Below are 8,585 nucleotides of genomic sequence, written 5' to 3'. Positions count from 1 at the left end.
TATAATAGATTGAAACGATCACCATTTTTTCTGTACATATATATTGCTGCTAGATATTCTGGATGGAACATTACAAGTTTATCATGCCGCCATAATGGCTACTACTTGCTTGCATCAATTCAAGCTACTACTTGCTGCAGATAGTTTGATAAAGGAAACAACATGGCAAATGTACAAATCGAAGAGGTGTTTGCTTGAGTCTATGGCAATAGATCAATTGTGTTAAATACTTTCTCAAATTAATTTAAATTTCTAGTTTAACCATCAGTAAATCCTGGTTGTAAATCACTGTAAATCAAACATAGCTTCATCATAATTTACACAAAGAAAAAGAGATACCTGCAGCGAAGTAGGTCTAGGCGATGGTTGATGGTCTTCAGACAAAGTCGACGGAGGCAAAATTTTGTGTAACAACAACAAAAATTGAAGTTAAAACTCCAACGGTTACTTTGTTCAAACAACATTCCAGATTTTGCAAAGATGCAATCAACACAAAGTTCAATCAAAGAGGAGGAGTTATAACAATACCGTAAATAGTGGAGTGACATATAATCTTGAGAAGCTAACTATAGGATGCATAAGCTACTGGGTGGGCCCATAGTGGAGTGATCTGGATGTTCCTTCCAACATTATTTTGTCGGCACGAGCAGATCATGGCTTTAATTACTTGCTAGTAGCTAGTTGCACAAACTAAAGATTCAGGCATACAGATCGAAGAGGGGCTTGTTTACCCAGTCGGAAAGAGCAGATCGAGGTTTCAAGTAATTGCTAGCATTAAGTTAAGTTGGTGCCTGCTGCAGCTAGTTGCACCAACACACAGAGATTCACACAAATATAGATAGTACAGGTGCTTGCTTCAGCCTATGTCAACACACAGTTTTTCCAATCAAAGTGTTGCTTACTTGCTTGCATCAATCTAAACTTCTACTTGCTGCAGCTACTTTCACAAACAAAATAAGATAGCAAAATAATATAAAGTTTACATCCTATAATCACAACTGAACTCTGGTTCTAAATCAAAGGTAGCTACTATAGAACCTGATCCATGTTTTCAACATCAGAGTGTTATGTACCACTACCACAACCAGTAGTCAAATAAGACCAAAGAGCTATCTGAAACAATGTTACACCGGGCTAGAAAAAAGTACATAACCTACTTGTTTTGCCATTATGCGGCATTAATTTTAATAAGTGTCAATTATAATGTTAAAATATAATGTAATGCTTACATAATTACATTATGTAATTATAATGTTAATATAATGTTAAAATATAATGTTAATAAGTGTCAATTATAATGTTAAAATATAATGTTAAAATATATTATAGTGTCAATTATAATGTAAGACATTTATTTTTGGACGGAAGGAGTTTCTTTTAAAGTTTTAAAATATAATGTAATGCTTACATAAAAATTGTATTACTTTTTTAATAATAATTATCATTTTTATTGAGTGGTAATAATGTTTTGTTTTTTGATGGGTAATAGCATTTTTGTGTACAACATATTTTGAAAAAAAAAATTGAACAATATATATTTTAAATTGTTTTCTGCACAACTTGCTAAGCTCCTGCGAGTGAGCTGCCCTGAGCGTGGACACCAAGCCTCCGCACGAGACACAAAGCGCGTCCTCGAGAGCATTTTCCTCATCTTCTTCTCAAAAAAAAGTTCTCCTCATCTTCTTCTCAAAGAAAAAAAATTGTCCTTATCTCTTCACTTTGTTCCCGTCACCCCCCCCCATTCCAACGATGGCCACCCCCTCTCTTCCATTTCTTGTGGAGCTGAGCTCTCGATGTACCTCCAATGGTGGCCGCCCCTTGCCGTTCATCCTCTCCGCTAGCGCGAGGCCCCGCCTGATCTTCCCACTGTCTCCTTTCCCCCGCAAGCACTCGTACGCCGCCTCCTCACCCCCTCCCCACCGCCTCGCCCCGGCCCATCCTCTTCCCATCCCCACGGCCTCGCCCCGACGCATCCTCTCGCATCTGATTATTCTTTTCTAGACGAGCTATTCTGTTCAGGTTGTTTGCTAACAGGTCGTTATTTTCAGATGCCCCAAGTGCGCACAGCTGAAGCTCCCCCGTGAAGCTGCTGCTTTCTGGTGAGTTGCATGCTCCTTTTTCTTTCCACATTTTTGTACTGCGATAAACCCAATGAAGATTTTTAGTTGTTCTATAGGTGCTGCTCGTTTCACAGCTGGCATGAACTACAATTTGTCCTGGAGCCCTTGAATTGATACCAATACTTCCAAGCAGAGTTCTGAATGACCTTGTAAAAATGTCTAGAGTTTTACCTAATTGTTGGCCAAATAAAATACTAAAGTAAGTCGCCTTGTCACTTTGTAGGGTGATGTCTCCCAGTTGAAAAAGGAATTAGTTGACAAGGAGCATCAGTTAAGCGTAAAACCTACTGAAAAGGCTGCAGATAATGAGCTATCTTGGCTAAATGTCTTGAGTCTGGAAACTGGCGAAAATGTTCAGGAACACATAAATCTACAGAAGGCACTGTTTGAACTTGAAGAAACCAACAAGCGTAACCGGATGGAGCTCCAGCATCTTGACGATGCAATCGCAAGACCGCAGGTTGGTAGCCTGACTGATCAATTTTTTGAGAACTCTTCCATCAAACAGACTGTAGCAGCTCTTTCCTATATCTATTGTCGCAACAAATCTCTGAGAAATTCCACCCTATGTACAGTGCACTGATGGTTTTGTATTCAGGTGAATGAGAAGGATTATGCCCTTTTCCAAGCCTTAACATCAAGGAGGCAAGTTATTCTTGACAACATATGTGACAATGACGAAGCTGGTGCTAGCTAGAGAAAGGTACATATTAAGTTTAATTCTGCTCTATTACCTTGGTGTGTTGTCCTTCAAGAATATGATATCCCACATGCTGCTTATGCATGATGTATCCTTTAGGGAATGAATAATGTTGAGCTTCAAATTGAGATGGAATCTTTAAGGAGCCTATGGAACATTTTCTATGGAACAGGGCTAAATCAGAAACAGATTCTGAAGTTCGCTGCTAAGCAAGGATTAACTGTAGAAGGATGTCCTTTGCCTAGCTCGAGCCCTGATGTTGCTATGCCCCATGGAAGGCTACCACCATTCATGTCGTTTCCTAGTCCACAGTCACAGTCTTCTTCTTCTCCATCTAGTTGCTTTTTCCAACAAGGCTTCAGCACCATGTGTGTTCTCAAAAATTAACACGAAACACCTACCATCTGTAGGCAGGAACATCTCAGCTCTTACTACATGATGCCTGGCTGCTCGCCAGTACATGCCTAGATTACACAGACTGATTTTGATTTCTTAAAAAGGGAAAATCTCCAAGCAATATCCAACAAGATTGGACTGATATGAGTACTTCAATTAAAAAAAGTAAGGAGTAACAACTCAAGTACAAAATCAAGAAGATCGAACCTGATATTCAATGACGTACAGTGAACATCATGAAAATTTACTCCTTCGCTGCATCAAATCGGGATACAAACTAAATCAAATCTGGCCCTAAAATTTGTCTCTGTAGCCAACAGAGAGAAGCAGAGTTACTTATCTCGCTCGCGTATGCTGAATACCAGTACTTTGGGCGAGGCGACCTCCATACTCCATCCCCCGAGCGCCTCCGCGGCCGCGCGCGGCTCTGCCCGCTCCATCTCCACACGCACGCGTAGCCTCCCGCGCTGGCTCCGCCGCTCCGACCGCCCCTGCACTCCACTCCGCCCGCGGCCGGTGCTCGCAAAGCCCCGGCGAGGCGGCCTCCATCCTCCATACCGGAGCGCCTCTGCGACCGCGCGCGGCTCCGCCCGCTGCGTCTCCACATGCCCGCGGTGCCTTCCAGCGCCGGATCCGTCGCCCCGACCGCCCCGGGCGCCACCCCGTCAATGAAGGACAGGAATGGATAAGCCATGGTGCCCGATAGTGATTGCGAGGGGGTTCACGTAAAAACGAAACGTTTTTTTAACTTATAAAAGAACCGCGGGTTGAATACCCGAAAACAGAAGGACTTTTTTGCAAAACCGCCAACATGGTCCGTGACATTAGGGAGAGATTAGGGGAGACTAGTAAAATGGTCCGTGCATTGTCACGGAAGAAAAAAAAACATAATCTCCAATGATGTTGACCACATTATGTTCACATATTATCCTTTGATTTAGAAATTTTGTGCACAAATGCAAAAAAATATTTCTTCTTTCAAATTTATTCACAAGTTGAAGCAATCTTTACATTTTCAAAAAATATAAAACATGGTTCTCAAAAATCTTGGCAACTCAAAGATTTATTTTGAATTTCAAGAATTTTTTTAGAAAACGTACAATACTAATCCGATGCATCCAACAGTTAATTCTTAAAAATTCACACATGTATATTGTCACAAAGACTTAGAAGCATTAATGTTTAACTACATACATTAGATCTTTCGTGAACAATTTTACAAATATGGGAATAATTTTAAAATTGAGAACATTTTTTATAATTCACAAACGTTAACTAAAAATCGTGAATATTTTTTATATTTCGAACGGATTTAAATATTTTCTTTTGAATTGGCGACCAATTCAACAAAAGACGAACATAATTTTTGATGTTGGAGAATTTTATTTTAAATTCACAAACATTTCTTGAAATGCATGAAGTTTTCTGAATAAACAAAAAAATTATAAATCAGTCATATATTTATTAAATTCAGGGACATTTTTTTGAAATTTGCAAACAAAATATAAAATCCGGCGCTTTTTTGTATCCTATTTTTAATTCAAAATAAAAATTTGTTCGCATTTAATTCAAAATTCCTAGTTTTTAATATGCAAAAGTTTTGGTAATTCTAAATTATTTAAATTATAAATAAATAAAAATGGAACGGAAAATTTTAAATAAAAAACGAAACTATCAAAACAAGCATTAGCTATTTTTCAAATTTTAGGACATTTTTTAAATGCATTAACATATTTTAAATTAGAAAGCATTTTATTAAATGCCTTTAATAATTCTTAATACATGAAATTGTATTTGAGATCATGTAATATGCCAAAGTTTTTGTAATTCTAAATTATTTAAATTATAAATAAACAAAAATTGAATGGAAAATTTTAAATAAAAAAAACTATCAAACCAGGCATTAGCTATTTTTAAATTTTTAGGACATTTTTTAAATGCATTAACATATTTTGAATTTGAAAGCTTTTTGTTAAATGCCTTTAATAATTATTAATACATGAAACTGTATTTGAGATTATGGACTTTTCTTATTGTACAAACAATTTCTCTAAAATTTGCAAACATTTTATTGTATATGCGAGCATTTTTTTCAAAACTCCGAGCAGTTTTTGAAGTCACAAACATTTTTATTTTTTAAATATGTTGATTTATAATTTTCAGTTTATTAAAATTTTAAAGATTATTTGAAGTTCTAAATTATTGAAAATAAAAAAAGTAAAACAGAAATGAAAATAAATAAATAAACGGAAGTAAAAGCAGGCGCCTGTGCATGGGCCGTCACATACATTGTGCTGAATATTCTCCCACCATGCAGAGCATAATATAGGAGGTCTTTACATGGACCGGCCGAGTCAAAGTTTTTTCGCTTTGTGAAACGTTTTCTATTACTTACCGATGGCATGGTGGGTAATTTATGCAAACTTTAGGGTAATTTACAAGACGGACGACCAGAAACCGTATTTGCTTTATTACTACTAGCAAAAGGGCCCGTTCGTTGCAACGGCAGGAAAAAACTACCATCTTTAATAACGATGACCACATTATGTTCATATCTTATCGCATGATTTCAAAAATTTGTTCACAAATACAAGAAAATATTTCTTCTTTTAATTTTATTCACAATTCACAAGTTGAAACAATGTTTATATTTTATTAAAAATATCATGGTTGTCAAAAAACTTGGTAACTCAAAGAATTATTCTGAATTTCAAGAAATATTTTTTAAAATATACTATAATATTTCGATCCACCCTGACAATTAAATATTCAAAATTCACTCGGTTATATAATCAGAAAAACACAGAAGCATTACTGTTTAACTACATACATTCAATCATTCGTGAACATTTTTATAAATTTGAGAACATATATAAAATCGATTTTTTTTACTATTTATAAACATTTTTTTAAAATTCCAAACAATATTTTATATCACGAACTGTTTTCAAGTATTTTCTTGTGAATTGGGGAATAATTCAATTTTTGAATTATCAAACATTTTTTAATTGCATTAAAGAAATTGCTCAAAATGATGGACTTTTTTTTAATTCACGAATGTTTTCTCCAAAATTACGATTTTTTTAATATGGAAACATTTTTACAAAAAACCCGAACAATTTTCGAATACGCAAACATTTTATGTTTTATCAAACATTTATTTAAATATATATTTTTGAATTGTGAAAGTTGTTTTTGATTTATTTAAATTAGAAAAAATAAAAAGGAACAGATAAATAATAATTTAAAAAAAAGCCCCCGCCCATGGGCTGGCCCAAATGGGCGTGCTGTTTATTTTCCAGCGAGCAGAGCATAGTATAGGTGGTCCCTATGTTTTGGCCGGCCCATGTGAGGATTCCCTGCAAAACGTTATTTATAGGTGGCATTGATGGGTAATCTAGCTGGTCTTTCTTCAACAGACCAGCACACTTTTGTAACAAAAGGTAGGAGTGAGACTCTCTGCTTTGGGTGGATGGTGCTCACAAGTCACAACTTAGTCGTGCACAGAGTACTCATTGTCCCAAACAATTAGCAGCTTGCTTTGCTACTGATAGTAGGCAAAGCACAACAAACCATCTAGAAACAAAATTATGAAAATTTTATCTACCGGGAGGTCACATGATGTTCTAACGGTTTCTTTTGAGCTTTAAAAGCAGCATGTAGTTTCCTGTGTGTTTTTCAAATAGCTCATCAAACTGAACTCATTTGACATCTCCCACAGGAACCCCCTATGAAGAATCAACCATGGTAAGTTGCTTTCATATTTGGAATAAGTAAAATATGTAAAATTCATATGATTTTGGCAAACAAATATGAGGAATTATTCATGTTTGGAATAAACCACTGGTTGCTGGCTAATGATGATCACATGCCAAGAACAGGTTTGTGTAACTGATGCCAGCAGCAGTAACAGATGCGTTCTTCTTCTGTTCATCCCTGGAGTGAAGAACCGCACATTTAAATTGTCAGTAACTTGTTGCCATGATAGACGTCTTCGCTCAACACTTCTTAGCAGGAGGTACATGGCATTGGATGGACCACATGATGTCAGTACAGAACATCGAATGTGCAGGCAAGATTGTTCGCTCATTTCTTCCACTCAGGCAGCCGTTGGACGACGACCTGCAAGAAGAACCACAATTTTTTCAGGAAGACAATGGCGGTCATGACAAGAAAGCCGGAGACGGTGTGTGAGGCTTAATGAGATCATGCCTTGCCGGAGTTCTCCTTGTTTCCGACGATCGTCTGGCAGGTCAGCCTCCACGACTCCGGTTTCTGGCAAAGGCAACGAGATGCAGAGAGCACAGTTAACCGACAGTTCCTCTCCTTGTGAACCACAGTGGAGACAGTAGCATAGAATTTCAGAACGAACTGTTGCGTACCTTCTTCAGGTAACGATTCTCGGCGTCCGTCCTCGGGCTCAGGAGCTCCTTCCCGTCGATTATCTGCGCCACAAAGGTTCACACTATGGTGGCATCAGTTACAATTCAGAGGAGCCATTGTGCACGACGAGATAGCGTGCTATTTTCAGTTGCAATGCTGCAAATGATGCAGCGAGTTAGTTGAGGACGAGAGGGAGTGGTGCACCTCGACGATGCAGGTGCCGCAGCTGCCGCCGCCGCCGCAGTTCATCAGCTTCCTCTGCAGCGCGCGCCCCAGGAACCATTAATTAATAGATAGTGGAAGAGGAAAATCTGCATAGGAATTGAGCCAGAGAAGGTGCGGAGGGTAGTGAGGGAGGGTGGCTCACGTATGTCGCAGCTCGATCTTGTTCTCGACCATGACGTCCCGAAGGAGCTTGTCGCTGTTGACCGTTGCTCACATGTCCACCGGGTACGACCCGTCGGCGCCCGGCTTGGGCTGCATGCACGGCACAGGAAGTCAATTAAACACTCGCCGCCCGGAGGCCGGAGGTAGCGGATGCCGTCGAGGGCTTACCCCGAGGAACTCGAGCTCGATTTGGGGCCTGGGCGGCGCCGGCGCTCGTCGGTGAGGATCTCCTCCACCACCAGATGCTCCGCCTAATCCCTCCTCCGGAGCGTCGCCACCCCGTTCAAGCTCTCGCGCCGCCGCCGCCCCGCCGCACGCCGCGCCCCAGGCGACCACCTCGCCGCGCCGCCCGTTCCCCCGGCCAGAAACGCCGAGCCAAAGCCCCCGCGCCCAGCCATCGCGCCGCCCGTCATCAGCTGCGTCGCGCGTCGCCGTCGATTGGATCTGGCGAGCGCGCCGTCGGCTGCCGCCATGCCTCCTCGCCTCGGAAAACATAGGGTCTTATTCATAAAAGTGAAACATTTTCCTCACTAAAGAAATGACTGCGGGTTTATTAACTGAAAATGGAGGGGCTTTTTTACAAAAATGCCACGACGGAC

General features: G+C 39.7%; 1 long non-coding RNA gene and 1 pseudogene across 1 annotated transcript; one reads left to right on the top strand and one right to left on the bottom strand.

The window, feature by feature from the left end:
• The first annotated feature begins 2,048 nt into the window (after positions 1–2,048).
• LOC123397408 lies at positions 2,049–3,288 on the top strand (annotated as a pseudogene).
• A 3,725-nt stretch (positions 3,289–7,013) lies between these two features.
• On the bottom strand, positions 7,014–8,283 carry LOC123399521. The gene is made up of 5 exons (XR_006610387.1): positions 8,155–8,283; positions 7,967–8,076; positions 7,804–7,857; positions 7,599–7,681; positions 7,014–7,491 (listed from the first exon to the last, which is right to left on the bottom strand). It is a non-coding gene; the product is annotated as an uncharacterized LOC123399521 (long non-coding RNA).
• Positions 8,284–8,585: the final 302 nt, after the last annotated feature.

Source organism: Hordeum vulgare, chromosome 5H (genome assembly GCF_904849725.1).
Source record: "Hordeum vulgare subsp. vulgare chromosome 5H, MorexV3_pseudomolecules_assembly, whole genome shotgun sequence".
Classification (NCBI taxonomy): domain Eukaryota; kingdom Viridiplantae; phylum Streptophyta; class Magnoliopsida; order Poales; family Poaceae; genus Hordeum; species Hordeum vulgare.
The sequence above is the reverse complement of the archived record's forward strand: the minus strand, read 5'-3'. Positions and strand labels throughout refer to the sequence as shown.